Source organism: Photinus pyralis, unplaced genomic scaffold (genome assembly GCF_008802855.1).
Source record: "Photinus pyralis isolate 1611_PpyrPB1 unplaced genomic scaffold, Ppyr1.3 Ppyr1.4_LG5, whole genome shotgun sequence".
NCBI lineage: Eukaryota > Metazoa > Arthropoda > Insecta > Coleoptera > Lampyridae > Photinus > Photinus pyralis.
In genome coordinates this window covers 17,534,268-17,559,050 of record NW_022170596.1, presented here as the reverse complement: position 1 = coordinate 17,559,050, position 24,783 = coordinate 17,534,268, and the positions used below count along the sequence as shown (strand labels likewise).

General features: G+C 34.6%; 1 long non-coding RNA gene across 1 annotated transcript in view; it reads right to left on the bottom strand.

Moving 5' to 3' along the window:
• The window catches only part of LOC116172117, a 143,726-nt gene extending 127,824 nt beyond the window's left edge, over positions 1 to 15,902 (bottom strand). The window contains exon 1 of the long non-coding RNA XR_004145590.1: positions 15,847 to 15,902. This is a non-coding gene — a long non-coding RNA (uncharacterized LOC116172117). The remainder of the gene's footprint in view (positions 1 to 15,846) is intronic.
• Between the last annotated feature and the right edge of the window lie 8,881 nt (positions 15,903 to 24,783).

Below are 24,783 nucleotides of genomic sequence, written 5' to 3'. Positions count from 1 at the left end.
AATTGTGCCAGTGAAGCTGTGTTTGAATGCAGTCAAGATAACGAGAGGCAACTTTGTACCAGAGTGGATCTCAAAGGTTCGACTGTATTACCCCAAATGCGATCCAGTTTTCAAATTTACTTGGAGGGAGCCTTTCCTAGGGAGGGCCGTACCATTTGTAACCTACAGAAACCAAAGGGCCGATTGTATAGAGTATTGGTTGGTTATCTACGAATCTATCTAAGAATTTCCAACGGATATTTATTTAACGTAATCGTAATATCCTTAAAGAAACGATCTAGGGAAGTTCATCGCGAGCAGATTTGTATTGCATTTAATTGTTATCAGTGGATCCATACATATTTTTTTCATTAATTGAGAGTGTTTCATTTAAGTTTTCATTTGCATGAATTAAAATTTTGTTTAGCCATAAGGTGTGCATAAATATTTTGTGTAAAAAACTCTCAGGAATTACTGCATAAAAAGATAAGAAAAATTAGTACGAATCATGGTCACGAAATAGGGGTTGTATTTACAAAAAACAAATCAATATTTTAAATCAGAAAAAATGTAAAGGAGGGTGGAATTGGATTGAATCGACTTTAATTTGTCAATATATTCAATTGTTTATTTGGTTAATCGTATTTATTCGTCTGCAATTTAACCAGAGCGTCAAGTTGTAACTTTCAGATTTAAAAAGAAGATAAAAGACCAAACTTCCGCAAGGGAAGGGGTATTTTGCAAGAGTTAATCGTACGTAAAATTAATTGTGATGGAAAAATCTTTACCAGTGCCATAGCGAATCAATTTTGTCTAATAAGGAGAGTCTTCAACCCTTGCAATGTAACAAACCTTTCAGTCATATTCGATGGGGGTGAGGGGTGCATAATATACTTTAAAGTAGGGTAGGTCTAGCTGGAGATGCGGGTGTTATTTGTGCTTTTGCAATGTATGATTGTTTTATCAGTTACAAATTACAATTGGTGGTTGGTTTTGAAATGAAAGATCTTATAGCGGCAGTCTTTTCTGAGTACGTTGATTCAGGAAATTGAATATTGAGCTCATTAGCCTTGTTGTTTCCAATGTCGTGTTTCCCTTGTACACCCCTGGGGGGTGAAGTTTTCACATTAGTGTTTAACATTCTCAGAAAAAAACAACATTAAATTTTCCAATTCTGTGTCTATTTGAAAGCAATTCCCACAGGTCCTATCAAATAAATTGAAACATTTTACATACAGGATGTCCCGACTGCTATTTCCATTGCGTAAACCGGAATGCCGTTAACAACACTTAAATTTTTTAACTGCATGGTGGCTCGCTCTCATCTTCGGCATTGTTTCAACCTAGATTAACCCGCGCGAAACTATGCATAGGGATGTCAATTATTGGTCATTGAATTTAAGTTGGCAAAAATGCGAACTGCATTTAATTGTATTTGTAATTTATATTAGATTTAACTGGAAGAGTTAGTTATCACTTTTTGCTTACTTCTCGAGTAATTAACTTTATTTTAATTTTACTACTTATTAATTCATAAATTTTAATTAATTTTGTATATGTTTTTGATTCAAATAAGACAAAATATATGGAAAAAATATACTTACAACTCAGTCTGTGCTGGACGCCAACTTACAATGCACTGGGGGGAATATGGAGATAAAGGGTGACAAAAAGGAAGGGTTTGATCTCGTCCAGCACTACCGAATACACAAAAAATGGATTGATCTTCAAACTTAAAAAATATATTACTTAAAGCAAACACGGTTCGATGCAGATTCTGGATTGTGGGAAATGTTTCCTTTATTACTCCTCTTCGCGTTCAAATTCGCAAAACATTAGTAACGCCACACTTACTCCATCTAACTTATAGCCTAGTAATAATTCCCAAAAATAAGACGGCGTTAACAAATTTTGAACTGTATTAGGCCAGTTGTAATGATTAGTTACAGTTGACAGTGACGCCAGAAAAGAGTCTCGACTTTCGTTGTGTGAATCGCAGAACATTGTACTGCAAATTTTTTTGGTTCTCTAAAATACAGGACATTACACCCCCTTACACTAGTTCAGCGTTCCCGTGGACTTTCGGTCTCGAGTACTGTCATTTATCGTTCGTTCGTAAGTGGACCGAAAATTAAGGGCTCAATCAACGAAAAGAATCGAGCGAACTCTCAACCCCAACTCAACACTGCCCGCAAAACATAAAATAGCGTACAAGGCTAATAAAATCGGACTGATTGAGAGTTTGATGTTGTTGCGGTTGGTTCGATCGATCGGTTAACCTATCCAGGTGAAGAAGTAGCGTACAAATGCTTAGTAGGCATCACCTAAGTAAGTGACAGAAACTTCTGCTCCGGGAGGAAAGACCCCGTCTGTGTATTTTGTGTTTTGCAGGTTCAGCCTTCTGAAATTTCCTATAGGCAAAAATCTAAAAATGTCCTAATCAAGAATCTACCTAAAACTTCTGAAATTGACTGCCAATCATTATGGTTACGTAATACTTATCAGAGACCAACTTTAGAGAAAAATTGCCCAGGAAATATACAGAGTGGCCCAACGAGAGGTATACAGAGAGCTTTTAGGGTATTAAATTTAGAAATTTCGAAAAATCCTCGAACACGTCAATTTTGTATTGGAGGGGGACAACTTTTGGAATACAAATCACGAACCCAAGTCTTCGTCCCTCTACGTAGGGAGCTTAACTCCTAAAATTTTAAATGGAATCCTATGGCAAATGGCACATCATTTGAAAGCCAGTTTAAGCGTGATTACTAATCTGCTTTGCTTTTTAAATTCTATTGATTGGTTTCGGAGAACTGACAGGTTCACTTAAGTTTAACAAACAAATTGAAGCGTCAAAATAAAATTTTAATACAAGGTGACTTAGATTGCATTTGTTTTATTTTTTTTTGAGAAAAAACCATTTCAAATGCGAATTATCTCCGAAACGAATCAATAGAATTTAAAAAGCGAAGCAGATTAGTAATCACGATTAAATTAACTTTCAAATAATGTGCCATTTGCCATAGGGTTCCATTTAAAATTTTAGGGGTTAAGCTCCCTACGTAGAGGGGTGAAGATTTGGGTTCGCGATTTGTATTCCAAAAGTTGTCCCCCTCGAATACAAAATTGACGTGTTCGAGGATTTTTCGAAATTTCTAAATTTCATACCCTAAAAGCCCTCTGTATACTTCTCGTTGGGCCACTCTGTATAATTTTAGGATGCAAAATTTATGGTAGTTCTGGACATAGGTTGGGTTTCCATATCGATAAATCCGAATTTTCAACTTTCCATCAAACATTTCCCCCGCAACCACCGGAATTTTGAAAAACAAAGAAAAATTATCATGTTGTGTATTTCAGAGAAACACTATCTGGAAATTCGGAAAGCAGACAAAATTTGCGACAAAAAGATCGTATGATATTTTGACGTAGGGCGAATGGGAGCCTTGTCGTACGCACACCGGCGGTTCTGGGGGTATAGAATGCCCCCCCCCCCTCCCCCAGTATAGGACGCATTCTAACTACATATCTATTGATTGGAATTTCTGATCTAACCATTCTGACGAGTCTCACAGTGTCTATGATGGTAATAATGTGCACACAACTCGCCAATGCAATTACACTGCAAAGGGTAGCTTTGAGAAAAAGGAAACCACTTACCATAAACCGGTAAAGTCGCACATAGTTGAAATATGCTCAACTACTGAACTAATGAAGAGCTTTTAAGAGCTTTTAACGCACCAGCATGCACACAGTTTTACAGCTATAGATATAATTACGAGGACGCTTTTGTGATATTGCGGTTATTTAACAATTGTTGACTCCGTTGAGATTCAGATAATTACTAATTAAGTTTAACACTAATTACGTTTCCGCGTGTAATAATTTTAGCGCGAGTTATCATTAAAAGGCCGGCGCGCGCGTCTCGCGCGTTACCACTGACCATTATTTGTAATATCGTAATGCAATTTTAATGTCTCAAGGTAGTCTAGTTATGCAAAGATGACCAGTCGTCGACCTGTTTGTAATAAAGCTATGTTTGTTTAGCACAGTGTACCTATGAATAATTGCACACCAAGGTAATTTTCCAGAACCCGCTGAAATTATTGATTGCACTACGCAAGCGTTCATGCCTAGAATATAAAGTACAAGTTCGCCTTTTATCATCAGGGTACACAAACGGAAAACATACGTAATAATATCTTTCAGTAAACTAGTACGGCGTTCAATTGAATTTTAAAGCAGCGCGAAATTTCCTTTTATTAAATTACTTCGTTACTCTAATAACCAGCGTATAAATTAGAAGATTTTGTGTATACCCTATTGCAGGAAACTTATTCACACAATCATCTGATAGCAAGAAAGAGTAATGGGTAATATAATGTGCGAAAAAATAAGAATAGTAAAAACACTCCCTGGTAATGTGGACCAACGCCTCATTTTCGTAACCAACCTTCTAAAATTTTGCGGAGTTCCCCATTTCACTAACTTACGGTTTTAGGGAACTTCTCGAATATTTTAATAAATGTTACGTGTCTTTTGAATATGTTCTCCTCTTCAGGTGTTTTTCAATAAAAAATGTTGACTTTCGGCAAGTACAATACCAACCCTTACCATCTTGGATTTATAACATTTGGTTTTGACAAACGAAGATCTATCGTTCGTTAAAACCATATTTTTCATTGCGTCTCCTGTTCTACTATATTGAAATAGCGCACATTCACCCACATTGAGTAGAACAACCTTTAAATGATCACATAACCACATTAGACTTTGCGCTTAAAATAAAAGTCTCAAAGGTTCTGATTTCGGTGCGATAAAATACAGGATGTTCTATTTAAAAAAAGGAAACGATCATAATTTCGTACGATAGAAAAACTATTCAAATGTTCAGAGTCAAATTATCAATGAGACCCCCCTACTTTTAGGTAACGGTTAGCGTGAAACACCCTGTACTGTACACCTCTCAAAGAAGTTTCCAAGAAGATTTCCCTATGAAAACATTTACCTGGATTTATCCAAAAATATCCAGAAAAAAGTACTTTTTCTAGAAAGATTTTGAAGAATACCAAGAAATGAGCTTGCGTACTTACCGGTTATTGACAAAAGTAACGATCTAGGCGATCAAGTTGAATATAGTAGAATAATAAAAAATAGGTAAAATCCGCAGAATAAGCAAGCAACATCGGGCTCCGTCGATTTCTTCAAGGAGAAGATACCTTAATTTGCTGGTTTGCATTTCCAGGCACAATATATTCAAATGCTGATTGCTTATGCTCCAGGATTTACCTATACGGCGATCATTACTTTTGTCAAGGACTGTACCGTACGAAATTTTTCACATTTGACCGACCGATATCAGATGCTAACGGGATTAAGTTTCATGTATATAAATTTCATTGACAGTTTTACAATCAACACTGGTATTTGAGCAATTTAAAATTTGTGGGGAAAATAGAATTTTAATCTATCACCCCCTACGGATTAACAACTAAAGTTTAGGTTGATATATTTTCCAGTATGATGAGGGTATGGCAAGAGTAAAATCAATTTTAAACTTACAAACACTCCCTTAGGGATCTTACTGTTTAAAATACGTTTTCAATGGCCGCCTAACAATTTATTACGCCCTACTTGCAAATAATTCTGTTCGGTGGCCAATTACAAATATCATCAATTAAAATGTTCCAACTTTCTTAACCAAATCATTAAAGCACGGAAAATAAATTAAAACGAACAGTTTCGGATGGCGATCAATATGTATTAAATTGCTTTGGTAACAATCCATTTTTTATGTTGTTAAACTTTCGTTACCACGCCTTTTTGCTTTTCAATTGGAAGAGATAGGAAAATACACAAGCAGTGTTTAAATTAAATCATAAATTTATTACGTCGGCGTCGCTCCTTTGTAAGCTTTGCATGTGCACCGCAAAATTGCCGAAGAGAAGGAACTTCCGAATTCTTTTGACAAGGTAAAACAATTCCTCTGCGCAGGAAATTAAACTTTATAAAGAATTTAATCTTTGTTTTATTTCTCATACGAACAAGCTTCCTCCGATCCTGGATTTAAGCAAAAAATTCTAATTTTTAATACTAATTCAAAATCTGTTACGGTATTGTATTTTTTGTTGTAGTATTTTTTTAACCCTCTGGCTTGTAAAGAACAAAATTTCGAATTCCAATTCGCTCAATGTTAAAAAGTTAGTTAAGGAAAATATATATATTAGCAAGATTCTTGAAAAGTTATTTTACTTGTTTGTTTCCATTCTTAAAACTTGAAAAATTTCCCAAGGAAGTTCCGGAAAAACAACTCGGCTTCTATCACTAAAACCTTTAATTAAATTTTTTGTATTCTGCGCGATTTTGCGATTTTCAGATGTATGCTTCTCTTAAAATCCAGTTTACATAATAAAGCTGACGCTAAAAATTGAATATACTAAAATCTTAAGCAAATCGCTAGAGAAGAACAACTTGGTAAATCGGGTGCGTGGAAAAATAAATTCTATTTTGAACTGAAAGGCGTTCAAAACTCAATAAATATCAAAAATCTGGCATGACTACCTTCCGAAAGTCTTGTTTTTGATATTTTTTTAAATAGTCCATTTGTTCAATAGTATAAGAACGACGAGAGTGCTCCGCAAAAATGTAACGATGTAACACTTCCGGTTCCGATGCAGTACCAAAGCGGGAACTGGAAGTCGTAGGTAACTAATTCACATTCCAGCAATTTTGGGAAGTTTTTTTTCGAAGACTTGAATTTGTTATCTCAGTGGCTATTTTTCCTTTTAGAATTGTTCTAATTGGGTAGGTATTATTATTTTTTTCAATTATATAGCTTTCTTAATTTATTCAATTTAGATAAGATGCTTTATAAAAAAGATATCCGGTGGTTTGAGATAAGGAGTTCTTATCAGAAAATATTAATCGACACTCGTGTTCTTATCGCTGTTAAGAGATAAGGTGTTTTTACGTTGTGAGAGTTATTTTCGGAGTAAGTGGGGACGCGTTCCTTTAAAGCTGACGTTGTCCAGTCTTTGTGATTACCGAGGTATAATTTTTTTAAGAAGAATTTTATCTTATGGTAGAAGTGGTGTTTCCATAAGTAATAGAATCAACGTAAAAACGCTGCTACTGCTGTGTTTTCACTCAATTGAGTTCGCAGTTGATCGGTTTCCAATTAAAGTGTGCAAAAGTTAACCAATCTTAATAAAAATTTAAGTTATCGCTAAGTGAAGTAAAAGTTTGTGGAAAGTTTGTCCGTATTCAGAAAAAGTTAGTTCGAGTGAGTAAATAAAGCAGCAGTCTGCTTAGTGAAAGTTAAAATCATCTTAACATGGATAATTGGCATTTGGGTGGATTTCGTGAATCCCATATTCCAAAATCACGACTTAAAATCTATTTAGAAGAGGTCAACATTACGAAACACCTTGAACCCAAACTGCAAATGTGCTGTACATCTCACAGCTTGACTAGGATTATTAAATAATTTCAATTTGTTTGCTTAGAGTTAATTATTATATCCTTTATTAGGTTAAATTATCTGGCCAACAGGAGTATTTTTATTTCAATTGGAATTGATTTTTGTGCTTTTAGAGGAATTGTAGGAATTTATTTGATTTTCGTGTTTACTTAATATAATAAGTGCATTCTACTTTGAGAGAAAATCTTTTAGTAGTTAGACTCTGCGCATGATTTTGTTCTCCCCTCATTAGTTATAATTCTTCCGGTACATAAGATTTTTCACATTCTGAATATTCATCTTACCCTTCATACTCTTAAGTTCTTATGATTCTGAAGAATCTTCAAATTCATCTGACTATTCAGCTCATATGGACCATTCCGATTCTTTGTGGGTTACGGATTCCTGGATTTTTTAGAGTTTCCTTTTCTTTTAATTCCTCCATCCCTTCAAATTCTTCAGATCCATCGGACTCTTACAATTTTTCAGATACTTCGAATTATTCCTAAGTCTTTAAATTTTCCGAATCTATTAACTTCGTAAAATTCATTAAATTTTTCCGGTGCTTCAGAACCTTACATATTCTTCTGTTTAACCGGATTTTTAAATTTTTCAGACTTTTCGAGAAATAATCGAATTTTACCGACACGTTCGTCTCTTTGGGTGGCAACCCTGCTTAACGGGGTTGACAGCAGGGGTGTAAATTTTGAAGTAAAAAACTATTTCCTTACCAAATTTTTCAGTCTGTTTCGTTTTCGTTGGGCCACCCTGTATAAATTGTCCGTCTAAGACCACTAATTGCCGTTTGCACCGACAAATTTAAGTGGCGCTTAAGCTAAGCCCCGCTTAAATTTTTCGGTGCAAACGGTTATAAATTTTTTACTTTTTAAGGTATTTTATAATAACCGGACTAGGGCTGGGCGATTACGGGTTTGAATAATCGATAATCGATTATGAAAAATAATCGAGTACACTGATTAATCGATTAATCAAATAATCGATTAATCAAATAATCGTTTAATCAAATAATCGATTAATCAAATCATCGATTAATCAAATAATCGATTAATCACCTAATCGTTTAATCAAAAGTCGATTGTCACATACAAGGAGTGATAAATATCTGTTTGTATGCATTAATACGTTAATTATTTAATAATAAAAATAAAAAATAATTCCATTACTCTTTTCATCAAATCGTTCATTACTAGGCAGATCGATTAATCAATAATCAACAAAGTGTCCCTGGTTCGAATCCGGGTTCGGGCATGGATATTTGCAAATGCATAGTGGGTTGGTTGGTAGAACAGCCTTGGCTGAAACCCTGCCCATTTGAAAACGAAGGTCAAAAATAAAAATAAATAAATAAAAATAAATGATTAGGCAGCTTAGTCTCCGATGAGGTGTGCTTTAGTTTTGATAATACAATCTTAATTCATTTTAGCTGCTTAAAGTGACGTTTTAACATCCGCTATAAAATAAAATAATACTTGTGAGCTGTGAGTGCTCCTTTTTGCGTAAACTGATGATCCAGCTAATAATAATCAATTAAAATTTACTTAATAATTGATTAATCAAACAATCGATTAATCAAATAACCGATTAATCAAATAATCGATTAATCAAACAATCGATTAATCAAATAAACGATTAATCAAATAATCGATTAATCAAATAATCGATTAATCAAATAATCGATTAATCAAATAATCGATTAATCAAATAATCGATTAATCGATTAATTTAATAGAATAATCAAACCCGATTATCGATTATCGTTTGATTATAATCGATTAATCGATTTTTTTGCCCAACTCTACCGGACTTCCCCTCGCAAACCCCCGGTGCTGGGTCTCCACTCCCACCCACATAATTCTATTAATCCGTGACTGGGGATACCTCCCTGAAGGTTCCAGAGTTTGTGCCCCATTTCTTAATAATATCGCACAGAAAGATAGAACACTTTCCCGCAATTCTCCATTTTTCACTTTTTTTAGACTCTTCGCATTTGTCATATTCTTCACATACACCATATACTCTCGAGACTCTTTAGTTGCCTTAGATTCTCCGGATTATGCAATTTTTTCGATTTTTTTATTTGTTCAATTCTTCAGTTTTCTCCCATATTTCTGTTTCTTCAAATTCCTTACTTCCATGAGAACATTCAAACTTTTATAAATATTCAGATCCTTCCGTTTGTATCTCATCTTTCGGTTCGGATTTTGAAACAACTTCATCATCAGCGGGATATTGCGACTTCAAGAAAAAAAGTACAATAAATTTTCTTGGGGGTTAGTGTTCCGGGGGTTCAGTTTCGAAGAAAGTCACCGATACGGATTTACCTTGGACGAGCGTGCATTTATGCAATTGGCTAATTAATAAAGACGGAAATTAATTACAATGAAATTTCACAGCGAGGAAGCTTCCTTGTGTGTGCAGGTCATATTTTCCGGAATAGGAGTATATTTCTGCGTAAACTGCACATTTGCGCGTACATTTCAATTCAATTTGTAATTTTGTTCATTACATTATCCTAGAATCGATAAATTAATTACTATGTTTGTCTAAGCACATTCATTATAATTATTCGGTTTCGAACAATATTATTAAACATTTATCGGAAATGAAACAATAACTGCTTTCATTAGTAATTGGTACTGATGTACTTTCGCTAATCAAAAACTACTAATTTTGTAGTTGTAGAGGTGTACGTTGCATTCCTTTTCTCAACCTGGCCTTGATTGCTCTAGTTTTAGTAGTTAACCTTTTCACTGCTGCGCACGTATATATACGTTCTGAAAATGCGGAATCTGTGTGCGACGTACGTATATATACGTTGTACCTGTTTAAAATTCTGTGCTACCTCCGTATATTAACGTGCTGCAATCATTTGCACACCATCGGAAAGCCCATTTCGTGAGCTTTCCAACTAGTACCAACACGACTCAATTTAGTTTTGTCCAGTACGCTAAAAACGGTTTCAGGTAACACGTGTGCGCATTTATTTTGTTGTAGCACAGATTTAAATATACTACAGATGGATCATGCCATGTTAAATTCTGGCAACGGTGATTTGGATTTAAGCCTCTGGTGCGTTAAATCCAAACTAAATTAGTGTTATTCTGCGTCCACAAGGAAGCGCTGTAGAATGAATAACTTGCGCGTGGTTTACAACTGCAATAAGAAAGACAAGAACCGCAAGAACTGTTGCGATAAACAGGGGTATTCGATTACACAGAGCCCAACAAATGTTGTATTGTATGTAACTGACCTTCCCCATTTACACTCGCAATTTTTCTGCTAGCATGCGTTTATGTTAGTTACACATACACATTCCTTTATATCGGAACTCGGAAGGGCGAACCGACGACTGATTATACCTTATTCTGTCAAACCAACAAGATTTGTAATTATGGAGGATGTTTACCGTATAATTGATTTATTTTTGATAAGTAGGTACTGTATTTTGTGCGATTTAGGTTATAATGCCTACATACATCTCTGATCACAGCTTGGCGTGTTCCGTGCTCGTATTTAGATTTTTATAGTATTTTTAATGATAAGACGATCTAAAAGCACAATTATGACGTAGACGAAGTTTTTATTAATTAATCAGAGAAGGTGTTAGGCCTGTCTTTGTGAGAAACAACATAGGTACCTAACAATAGGCGTCTGAGAATTTAAGTCAAGTAAGCGAATATGAGTCGAATGTGAGATGTGACCAAACGTCCCGTTTTGAACGTGACAGTTCCGTTTTTAGTACACTTTCACCTTAAAAAAATAAAATGTTCACACTTTGGCGCTCTTGATATGTCTACCTGTCTGTCTGTTTGTTATTTTATTTTTGTATTCTCATTAAGGCATGAAATGTCCATAAGGGCTGTTAAAATCGAAAAAACAAATTTGAAAATGCACTCTTCGCCTTTGCTCACATGCGGATTAATGATTTTTTTCCTTATATATGCTGGTTGTCCACGACAATCACAACAGGGTTTTATTTCTAGAAAACATGGTTTTGCCTCAAACCATGGCTCTACAAAATTGTTTCTCGTCTTGGTCCATTATTTTTGACCACAGAAGGACGCGCAAATTCAAATCTTGGTGTTTGGATCCCAATCGGATATAATCGTTGAATATTGTAAGGAAGTATATTAACATTAAATGATTTAAAATCAAAAGTTGTGGGGTTTTTGTGGAGACAACGCTAACTGTAGGTAATTTTGGTGGCAAAAATAGTAAAAGGTGTCAACAAAGCCTTTGCAATGGAGGTCGTCCCTGAAATAAAAACAAAACTTATAGGGATTGTTGATTTGAGTTCACCATTGTTAAAATTGACTTATTTTTTTAACATTTATAGTGTTCGCATTGAAAAATACTCAAAGAGTTCTACGGCTTAGGTGATAGAAAGTATCAAAAACTGTTGGGTTACATTAAAACAAGGAGCCTAGCATTGATGTCTGCATTCGAAAGAGTTTTCAAACTATTGTTATGTGAAAACACTAGGTACTTTTTGAGTATCTCAATGTCTGAATATTTTGAAGTAATTGTTTGAAAATTTCAGCTCCTAAATTTGGTTGTTTTTCCCACACGCGCAGCCCTGTTAAAGATGGAGGCACAAAGCATATCTGCAATTGCGGCTGTTAAATTAATCGCCCAAGGCTCTAAAGGAAAATTTCGCTGTGCCTATGAGACAAAAAGTTATTTTTTCTTCTCCGTTCCACTGGTAATTTATTGACGAAACTTTAAAAAAATTTGTGGTCAGTTCAAATACAAGTTAGAAGCGTGTAAATGGGGGATTCTCATAAGTGCAATTTACGTTATGTGATTTTGATTACGATTTCTCTTGCGACTTGCGAGTTGCCATAACCAAATATTTCAAGATTCACATTATACGATTTTGTCGTACGACTTGTAAAATTGTATCTTGACGTGCGATTATGGGTTCGACCTCGACCAAAACTGTAGAAGAAGATAGGCAAAACTAAAAATTACCACGTTAGTAAACCACGCGTGGGGATGGCGCCCAGATGTCGCCGTCCCCACATCATGTAGCCCCGTCCCTAAAGTTGTTAATTACACGACCTCGTATGGACACGTACACTCTTCGTCTTTCTACATGCGATTGTCTACAGGCCCTCATTTGCTGCCAGCCAGTCAGCCGGCCAAAGTGATATGAAAAGCTTCTATAAGAACAAATGAAGATGCAATTAGAGTTTTGACATCGATCCTACTTTGCAAAAATGAGCTAAAAACTACCGTAGGCCTATGTCTGGTCCAGAATTGCGGTTAAAATTCGAATTTTCAAAAACAATTTTGGTTTCGTTATTTTTCTCTTAAAGAGACGCAGATACCAAATTTCTGTGAGATCGAAAATGTCGCATTCCAGTTGAGACCCTATATTGGGGAAGTACCGCACTAGACGTTACAATTTCCACTATATGTACGTGGAACCATTCTGTTCTTGGTATATAAAAATGAATTTCAAAGGCTGCATGATAATGCGGAACAAAATAGTGAAGAAAGTACTTCGATATATTTTGAGATAGTAGTAAATCCGTACGGGCTGTCAAAAAGCGCGGGGTGGCTATATTGCGATTACCGTTTTTGGACGTATCAAAATTTCATCAATCGTCAACGTTTTAGATCATTTTAAGCAACTTTTAAAGAATACAAATTTTTACTCTCTCTTTTAACGCGTATGTACCTATGTACGTACATAGGTTGGCAGATTAGGCATAAAGGATGTAAACGTCATACTATTTTTTTTAAATAGCAATAACGCAAAATTTTTATTAAATTATTCGGAAGACTTTCTTTTTCTGTGTACAACCTATACAAATTATGCTAGGTTTTATTACAAATAAACTTTTTTTCAAATACATACTAGCGCTAAATTTTTTATTTAGTTATTTGAAAGAGATTATTTTTCTTGGTTTAACCTACACAAATTTGGTTTTATTACAAAAAAATATATATGAAATTCTCCGAAATACAGCAGCTTAGTGCGCGGTTACTAAATACTTAGGATTTGAAAAGAATATTTAAAATTCATTGTCGGGGCATATTGAAGGACTCTTCAGGCTACAACCTAAAAATATTTTCAACGAAATTGCAATTGTTATACAGAGTGATTTAAATCAAAGTTGCACTTTTTTTAAATATAACTCCCTGTTTTATAATTAGAATAGGTGTTTTAACTTTTAACGGCCTATTAATTACTGAGAGGCTTTAAAAATCGACAAACCTTGTGTATTATTAGAAATGGTTGAATTACAAAAATATGTATAAAAGGTAAATACGGCGTGCTTATATCGTTAGAAAGGTAATCAAATACTACATTTGATGCAATAAAAAACTTGGTAGTTTCATTAAACAAAATCAAGATATCTTTGATTGAAATTTTGAAAATTTACAGTGATTTCTTTTAGCACAAAAAAAGTTCGGCGTGTGTAGGTAAGCACACGTGATGATCAGTAATACTGCAGCGTCATGGCCTTCTAAGTTTTATGGAATCTTCGTTTTCAATTTTTACTGGACATTTATTTTTTGAAAATGACTCAGCCACTCATTTTAGATATCATGTGTAAATAAAGTCACACTAAAATTGACTAAGTAATCGAAATATGCAATAATATAGGTGAGTTCTATTTAAAAAAATACAACTTTGATATAAATCACCCTGTATACATCATCGAGATTTTGTTTGATTCGGATTCCTGGTGCCTCAAAACATGTATTTGATGTATTCCCGTCAAAAAAGGGAGGGATCATTTTTTACCCCACTGCAATACCTCCCTGACTGACATGCGGGTAGTAAAATTAAGTTAAAATAAACAAACAGATAACGAGTGAAGTTTTCGAGTAGTTGTAAAAAGCTGTTCTGCAAGAATTTTACACCTGGTTTCAATTTCATTTGGCGATGCCTTGAATGAACGTATAGACATATCAAAACTTTCGATTGATAGTAGTTGATTACAGAATTTTAATTTTCAGGCTGAAACTGAAACTACCATTCTATAGAAAGAAATTGATTTTGGATTTTATTAATTTAAATTAAAGGAGAGAGAACGGTCACAGATACGCCCACACAAGGTCGTAATTGAACACAAACACACAATACAAAGACCCACTGTTTTAATTACGAAGAAAAAATTCATATCATATTGCTTTTCAGCACCATCAATAGTAAAAACCTTCTATGCCATCGTTATACAGACTCCTGCTGATTATTTTAAGCTGAGACCCAAACTAAAACGATTTAATAAAATTCATATAGGTGCGCTAGCAACCGGAACGTTTGTTGTGTTTCCACAATCGCCTATCTCATGATCCATCTGTAGTATATTTAAATCTGTGGTTGTAGTAGTTATTTGTTATTTATTCAGACGTTTGATAAATTGTTTTATCCATAAGGCAATCAGTAGATGGCGGATGAATACGTTGGATTGACGAAGTAGGAGGCTGCGGTTTATTTTATTATTATTATTTTTTTTTTTCATATAAAAAAAATATAAAAAAATTAAATAAAAAATAAAAAAATCAAATCAAAAATAAATAAACAAATTTTGATGCCCCTCCGATAAAATACATTGAGCTTTACTTCCCAACCTTGCTGTGCACGTATATGCACGTGCTGGGTGCTGCAAATCAATCTGCTGATGACGTATATATACGCGCGACGATTTCTCTCAGTGCGACGTACGTAAATATACGTTTTGTACAATTTTAATTCAGCACAGGCTGTTTACACTCGAATTTTTAATTTAGCAGCGAAAAGGTTAAAAGCTCTCCATCTTAAAATTTTAATAAGCCTTTTGAACATAGTTGTTAGCTTAATCGATGTTTTAATTGCATCTACTAACAAATGTCGCATCACAGTTAGTAATAATCCTCTAAAATGCAAACAAAGTACCTTTTCTTGCGAGACGACTTTTATCGTGTTATAATGCTCTCGTCCCAAGAAAAGCTTTTAATATTCAAGAATATCAAAGGAAATTCAAATTCGTAGTAGAAACTCCCCATAATAAGGAGATACTTAGCAATAATTAAGCTTTTATGAAACTGAACCAAATGTGTACTTAGAGGCGAATTTAGAAATGATTTTGAAATGTCTATCAAAATAGTACAGAAGTATAGTATCAAATAAATGGAACTTGCCAATAAGAAAAGGACGAAGCACTAAAAAAAACAAAAATTTTCAAGGAAAGCAATATTACATGACAACATTGAAGCGAATGGGGATAAAAGTTAAAGAGAAAAAGGATTTTTGATATGACTCAATCCCTTTGTAACAGGCATAATATATACAGTACTCACTTCAAACTTTTCAAATAGAATTAATGAGTTAACAAAACTTTAATTCATTCCATTAGTATATAAAAGCTCTCTCTCAGAATGTGTTAACTTACCGATTTTTTTCTGGGTGGACTACAATTCGTGACGACTCTGAAAATAAAGACAAATCTAATTAATAGTGAGTAAGAAAGAAGCGCAAAGGACTGAAAATCGAATCTTCCAATTTCTTAAATGGTTTCACTTAATTACTGCAAGAAAAGTAATGCCTTTGTCAGAAGTTGCGCGCAAAAAATCACATAAATCTTAAGGGCAAATGTAATAAAACGATTAGTCAGCGTTCCTGTACAAATTGGGTTGACAGTTTGCGAGCTGTAATAACTTTTCGCGAAACACGTTAAAACACGAGTCTTTATTAAATTTGTATTTATAATTTCTGGTTTGATTTAAGTAATTTGCATGAGGGGAACGAACGTATGCTAATGCATCTGCCCCGTCTTCAATTGCCATAGGCACTTTCGCATTGTAGATGCTTAATAGAAGTGCTGATAGGTCAACATAAAATTGTAGCAATCCTGAGAAGGAAATTAAAAGAATGAAGTATAAGATTTCAATTAAATCTGGTCGACTGGGAATGGATGCCAGAAGACCAATTTACGTTAATTACTGAGAAACATAAGAAACATGATCAAAGAACAATCTAAAAAATTATCGGATTCCTAAAAAAATTTTTTATTCTGTGAAGCCAGTGCTAATGAGGTGCGCAAAACCAAACAAGAACAAACGGTAGCCAGATGTAGCAGACGACGCTACCGCATAATTTTTTGCAAAGCCACTTGATCTATTCCTACAACTTATTTCAAACTATCGTACCACTCTTCAAGGTTAAAACTAACCAAATTAAGGGAAACAAACCATATATCAGTAAAAATGTGTGGATGTTGGTAGTGGCTGAACAACAAATCCAAAGGTATCACAATCTAGCACGAACATAGCACAATTTTTCAGCACAAAAACTTTACACTGAATACAGGAACACGAAATTTTTATCATCAGACGTAAGATATACGTATATTTTAGGCCTTTTTGCCTTTTTCTGATCAAAATAATATATCAAATTCTTGGTGTTGGTATTAAGAAAATATAATCCGCGCCCGTGTGACAGTTTAATCTTCTCAAGCACATTTAAATTATAATTAGTTGAATATTATTGTCACTTTTGATTGAGGACCACTGTTATCGCAACTGGTTTAGGTCGTCTTATCCATTTTTGAAAAATACAATTGTCGGTTTAATTGCAAAATCAGGCGATTAACCACATTTGGTGTGATCTCGAATTGGTTTGGATTTTCTCTCATGTTGGAGGCTATAATTTGAATTTAAAGTGGATGCAGACGTAAGTAACTACGGACATCTCATCATGTTTAATATACTTCTTCGTAAAAGAACTGCGCTTTATAAGTCAAATAAACTAGAACCCCCTTATTTCAGACTTTACTTAAATAATACCTATCAATTATGTCACAAAGATTAAAAAAAAAATGTATACAGGGTAAATTCACACCGAAGTTGTCAGTCTTGAGGAGACGCAACGGTCTTTAAGAGAGGAGCAGTGTTGCGAACATAAATAAGCAACAAATTGCATTTCAGTACAGTTCCAACTTCGATGTGCTGGTGTTGTAAGCGATAAATAATAATTACTGTTATAAATTAATTCATTTTAAGACTGCTATAAATGTATCGTTAGTTATTGTAAATAAATAAAATTAAATTTACGTTACAATATGTTGTTTTAAAAATATATTGTTCCAGACAAAATTTCCACCCTGTATTCTGATTCCTGTGATCCTGATATATCAATTTTTCAAAGAAAATGTACCTATATCAATGATGTTGTTTGATTTCTGTAATCCTGGTACAACAATATTGTTAAAAAATCGTATTGCTTTTCTGTTATTTTGAATTTTCCGGACATATGTATAAGAGAACATGATACGTGAGTGGGATTCTATTTTATTTTTAAAAAATGCGTGTCAAGGAAACAATATTCAAGAAGGCATCTATCAATAAATGGACATCTTGCGCTTCTAAAATTGTGATGCATCAATCGGAGGGAAACCGGTGATAGGATTATTGAATTGTATTGATCCTGGTATAATAATGTTTAAATAGAAATTCGTATCGGGGGGAAAAAGTTGTACTCATTTTTGCTTTTCTGTAATGCTGAATTTTTCAAGAGAATATAATACGCGAGAGCATCTTGCTTTATTTAGAGAAATTCGTCTCAAAGGAACATAACGTGTAAGAAGAGCAATCAATGTCAATCTTCTAGCGTTCTTCTTTTAATCCGACATCGAGGCGCCATCAAGTTGATAAACGATTACGGCAATCAGGAATGAACGCATTCTTTTCGTGAAATATAATACGTTCAAACATCGCTGCCGAAGTGATAAATAATGCGCGCTCGTGTTATATAGTTACATGTAATAAATTTGAATAATGCTGAATAATTAAAAATCAATCAATCAAGGACGAAATTCATTAACAATTAATTGTACATAAGTAAATCGCGTAATTAAACTTAAGTTACAATACGTTAGCAATGTGTCAAATATTTCCAACTTGGATTTTTGTGATCCTGGTATAACAAAAAGTGAAAAAGTAGGGGTCATTTTCCCAAAGTATTTGATACAATTACACTGAATCCGGTAATCTAGTCTGACTGTTTTTGATTCGGTCTAGAGTTGCGAGAACTAAATATCGCGCCGAGATAATAAATAGTGTCGTGTGCTTTTCCTAGTAAAATTTGCGAAAAGAGGCGTATTCTGAACGCCCCGTTACGAGTGCGAAATCATTGATAAAAAAATTTGAACTAGTTTCAAGGTGGGACTGTAGTTGCCCCTAATGTTTGTATTTGGGAACGTAAAAAAATTAAACCGCAAGTTTCGTTAATTGCTGCAAAAATATAGATTATCGTTTAAAAATTGAAAGTAATTTACAAATAATTAAGCTATTGTTGAAACTGCTGTCCAAACGTTTATTGCCGTGCTGTGAACCTTTACAGAAGGGCTCTCGTCGTAAATCTATGTAGAATGGGCCTGCCCTTCGTCAAGTTGAAACCAGTAGTTTTCCTTAGGTAATGTTTCCAAGCATGGTACAATCTCATCTACTAACGCGTTTATTTCAAGGCCTCCTAAGAAAATTATGCATACAACGGTCACAATTTTAGAAGATCTTAAATAACACGAAAAGCATAACAGATAGGTAGGTATAGGGAATGTAATAATTGATAGATATAGAATTTTTTTCGAAAATTCAAAAAATCAGGCAGGTTTCATTTGAAAAATCAACTTTCAAGTTATTAAGTTTTACCATTAGTTTTAAAACACCCTGTAGATGGGCGATCCAAATTTAAATCATTCGTATGTAGCATCACGTCAGTATATTAGATTTTGGAAGACTTTTTGAAATTCAAGTCAACGGAGCTATAGGTACAAGGCGCTAAAGAAAAGCAGTCAAATGTCAAAAATTTTAAAAAACTTTGAATAACTTGAAAACCTTTAGGAAATGTGGTATGTGGTATCAAACGACGTAGATTTTCATGTAGATTCCGAAAATATAATAAAATATAGGGTGTTCTATTTAAAATAAGAAAGTTGCTATCCATATCTGGTAAAACCCGAAGTGAAACGATCATGATAATATTTTCTTTCGATAGATCATGAAAAATGCAAATTTTCAGATGGGAGTCTGAATACTTTTATGTTATTCATGTTAAAAGTATTCCGGACACCGGACAAACACACATTTTTGGTTGCATTATGCATACGTATTTGATCAGCTGCTAGGACACTCTGCGACTCTTTTTCTAGATCAATAGGGGAGGGGGGTAGTTGGAGAGATTGGTTTTATAAAGAAGTTTTCAGCCTTCGTTGGGATAAAGCTAAAGGCCGAAAAAATGCTTGTCAAATCGATATAGAAATGGGGTCCTGCTCGGTCCCTTATTCATAGGTACCCTAAGGGCGGTAAAATATTCCTAGAGCTAGCCGAAGGCTACACAATAGTTATACGTACTAAAGAAATTTTGAATTTACTTAGACATTCCCCCCTTCACATGCCGAAAGCCCATTCCACCAGTGGATTGGAACAATAATCATCAAGTTGATATGGGATGAATTTTCTTAAAGGGGAAAATATTTCATATATGCATCCTCAGTGAGTGAATCCATCAGGAACAATTAGTTAGAAATATTCTGGAGGCGAATTTTACCTGGAGGAGAATTTTCTCAGGGCGGCTTGAACGAATATTACGATTGTGAATCCTGGGGGCCAGTTTAACCCATCCATCTTAAAAAGTAGAGCATAAAATCTATCGGAACTCAGATTAGAATTTCGCGCATAAATTTTTAGTGTTTTTTTGCAGTATTGAACTGACGGTGTCAATTTTGATAGTTATTTCTTCCTGCAATCAAGAAACCGATGTGTTAGAGTTAGGCGGTGCATTTCGGCCAGTTCTGTGCCTTCTTGAATTTTTGTGAGAACCTGGTATTTATTTAAAAATAAATTCGTATCAGGAGAAAATAACAGAACAACAGAAATTATAGTTCTTACACAATATATTAATGAAGTAGAAGATTAATCGGTCTATGGGTAAATAAACTCTCTTTAAAAGTTACCGCCTTTCCCTATAGGGAAATTTCTTTCCATGCTTTTTGCAGACGTTTCCCTGCTTTCTGTCCCTAATAGTGAAATGAGTCAATGAAAAGTTGCTTTACTTCAATAAAATGTTACATTTCGCATTAGTTGGTCTTGGTGGTCACTAGGTATTGAGATGTATTATTACCGTTTTCAAATTTTATGCCCATGCAGGTGCATAATGCAATTGCACAAGGGATGTTGACGTGCTTGAAAAATTTCCGACTTAATCCTCGACTTAACCATTATATCGTGCTACATCCATTACCGTCAAACACCACTACTAGCATATAGTTACTGACATTATAAAAGCCGCAAGTATTCGTTAAACCGTTATTAATGCTCTACGTTTTGATACATTTAAATTACTACATCGTGGTTAAATCCATTTGAATCTGTCCCCTTAGTTTGAAAGGTATCTCGTTAAATTTGGGTCTTGGATTTATCATTTTGCACTATGCTGTTTATCTACCTACTTCAATTTAGTGCTTGGGTAAGGAGTCCTTTCTACCAATAATGATTGGGTGCGATTCAAAACATTTTTTACCATCCGCACCACCCACCAAAGTGGGATTAATGAAAACTTTTAGATTAAGGGGATGAGGCCGTTTTATTTGTTCGTTTTTATTTAATTCGAGTGAACCATGTGAACAACAGTAGTCTGGCTATAATTATTGATTGAGCGCCAATGCAACGTAAATCATAAATATTCCACGAATCCTAAAACAATACGTGCATGTAATGTGCTTTCCGACGAGAACGAAAGGGTCAAACGAAATGTTAAATAAATAATTAAAGCTAAAAGTAGGAAACTGAAATGAAATAGACAACTCTTCCAAGAGATTCAATTTTCATCCGGGGTAACCACAAAATTGTGCTCGCGGTAAATTTTGACTAGAAATGCCTATTTAGTGCAACACGTCACTATATTTACAAATAGTTTCTAAGACCGTTATTGAAGTTTCCGTAAATTACTGGGAAACTTCGTAATGCAGGCGTCTACGGAGTCTATATAATCCTCATTACGCGGTTTTGCTTTTGCACAAAACTACCTATAGCATTCCCGTAATTTGCACACCATGTGTAACTAACGAGCTTTTGATACTTTCCCCTTTTGTTTTAAACTAAACTATAATAAGGGATCGTTCGAATCATACCTGATAGAAAATATTTTGGGATAAGTGATTTACAAAAGATACTCAGACTAGTCCATCTTAGGTTCGAGGGGAAGGGCACTCATACTTTTCTTCCTACTCTACAACCCCTACAATGTTAAAAAGGGCTACTCCCTGAATTTAATGGAAATTTTAACTATGTAATCTACCATACCGCTATAGCGCGCTAATTCGAAAATTAGTGAAAGAGTTCTGTCAAATATTACCTACCCTCAAACCTCAAATTAACGTGATTTTTAACGCAATTTACTGATTTTGATAAAACGCGTTCGCTATTGATAACTATCATCTATAATAACATTTCTATGTGTTGATAATACGTCACTTGTGTTCGTCTAAAAACCTTAACGATTGGCCCAACCAAAAAAAAAAAAAAATAGGTTCGTTCTGGACCTCTACCTGTGGCATAGCATATGTTCTTTTCGAACCGACCTTGTACATAAAAATGCAGGTTTACACGATCATAGAGGTTTGTTGGGCAATCATACAAAGACCCCAAAACTCCCCAAAACTTTGGGACCTCATTTTAACTTAATAGGTACATTTACAAAAAATAAATAGAACCGAACAGGGTTGAAAATTGAACTGTATCAGTAAATAAAAAGATCCCGTCTAGGTAAAGAACGTGTTCAAAAACTTTTATAAAACCTCCTTTTTTCGTTGATGTCACACTTTGCTATTTCGCGTACCGATCGATACATGCACCATTTTTACATTTTGTACGCCGGGTTTCCCTTATTAATATCAAGCATAATCGGAGACGCTGAACACTTTTTTTAAAGTGGGATTTTGCTTAAGAAAGACCTGCGTGTGCGGGGTAGTTGGAGTTTTGGCTTTTTGTTACTTTCTGTGGACTAATACCCATAACTCGAGTTATTTCTTCGAGAATTTGACGCAAGTTAAGGTAAATACAAACTTCATCATTCATATCATTCTATACTACGACAGGCAATTTCGTAGGAGAGCAAATCACAAAATGATGCAACTGTATCACCCTAAAAGCGATCCAATTTTCAATTTTTCTTCGAGACACCCTTTTTCAAAGGAGGGCCGTAATATCCGTAACTTAAAGAAAACGCCAATTATAGCGATATTTTAAAATCTGTATGCGCAGTAAGAATGTTGCTTGTAAACTCTGTAAGCAGAACCACTCGAGGAAGCAAAGGTATTCCATCTACTACAAAGGTTACACCACTATTCGGACTTCTTGTTCATGAAGTTAAAGGCCTTTATGTATCTGTATTTTTGTATTCTACAAAAAGTATTTGAAAAGTTATACAAAAATATCATTCCGATCTCTTTGTTAATTCATAAAAGATTTTTCAGTGATCCAAATTCTTTAGTCTCTCTTAAACTATCTCACCAACAGCACCTCTTAAAATGTATGACTAATTTGCAAAGGATCTCCAAAGCATCTGTGAAGAATATTTGAAGTACATCTGAGGAATCTCTGACGGATCTCTAAAGAACGTCCTGACAGGTTCTGAAGAATGTAACGGTTGCTTTTAATTTGGAAATTTTTTTTCAAATTTTATAGATAGGTAAATTTGGGATTTTTGAGATTGTAAGGATTACATTACGTATCATGGAAGGTCCACAAGGTCTCAAAATGGAAGCCGTACGTTCCAATAAATTGTATGACTGGTGGAATTATAAGAAAAAATCTGTAAGCAAATTGGTGGAACTGACAATCGTCTTTTTTGCGTCATTTGAATTCTATGGCGCATTGTACTTTTAATGGGTTCCGAAAACCGTGGCGAAGTTAAGTCGGCAATAACAGAGGAAATACAATCTTAATCTGGACTCCTGAAACCAAAGGTGCTAACATCACGTCACTATGACATAAATTCGTCTACATGGTAATGGTAGAATTAAGCACAATTCCTGAATGTGGGTTTTCTAAACGACAATTAAAAGCTCCGGGGAGGCTGTAAGAAGAAATAATTACTAGACGCCAAAAAAGCGTTGGGAGGAATAATCTGTACGAAAAATGATAAGGTAATCAATTCTTGACCACCTATTTTCCGCCTTGAAGTTTCATACCCGAAGTTATGACCACACCGTATATTTGTGGAGTCGACCAGCTCTCCTGTAAATCCGGTATCTAGAAGCGTTTTAAGTTGGGCTCTTCGTTACGAAAAGTGTCGTGCCGAAAGTATTTGTGTTGGTTCTAGGAGTTCCAAATATAAGGTAGAAATTAGCGGATTAATTTGTAGAGCCGCCCGTTAAGGAAAATGAGAGACCGCGTTTCATTGGCCGTTTGCAACCGTTTCCGTAGGAATATTTTTTTACAGCCGCCGACAGCTCTCTTGCCTGGGGACATTTTTATTTTATTTATGAACATTTAAAAGCTGCTTATCTCTAAGAAAAAATTCGTAAATTATACCTAATTTTAATTGACGATTAAACATTTTCCAGTAAAATGCGAATTTAAACGTTAAAGATAGCAATCTTTGGGCACATTGAAGCCGTTCGTATTGGAGTTGCCGGAAAAAATCAAACCTCCTTATAGTGCAAACCACTAGAGTTGTTCCTTTCGATCAATTCGATCAAAAGATGCATTTGGGACAAATACGTTAGTAGTTTTTTTTTAATTAAACGTCAAGATTTGTTAAATCTTTCCCTAAGAAACAGTTTTCAATTAAGCATTTCAATCCTGATCTCTACCTGACCCGATTTTATTTTATGATGTAAAAATTCAATTTTTGCGAGTACTTGCCGCGGATTTGATCTACTCAGTATAAATATTCAGTTCAACCACAACGTCATTTTCCTTAGATTGCAATGAGAATACAATTTACAAAAGCTCGCCTCGCAGCCGTCTTCGTCGGTCTAGTTGATTTAGAACTTTGAATTTATCCCGTACCTTTATCTCCATGTATTTTGCATTCAGGTTTTTAAATTTGCATATTTCTGCGCAATCTATGTAATATCTTGAGAGGATTATACGCGTTCAGCGTTTTTTGGTTATTAAACGGAAAGGATGGTGAACGAGAAGCTGGGACGAAACAGTTTATATCCGTCAGAGAACTACCGTCCCGCTCACTACTTTATTGCATTTGCCGCAGAACTTTTTTATTTGATTAAAATTTCCATTTATATCTTAAGCGACATTGCGAATGAAGCTGGGTAGTAATAAGGTATTTGTCAATGTTCGTGACAGTGTAAGAATACTGTGCAAAA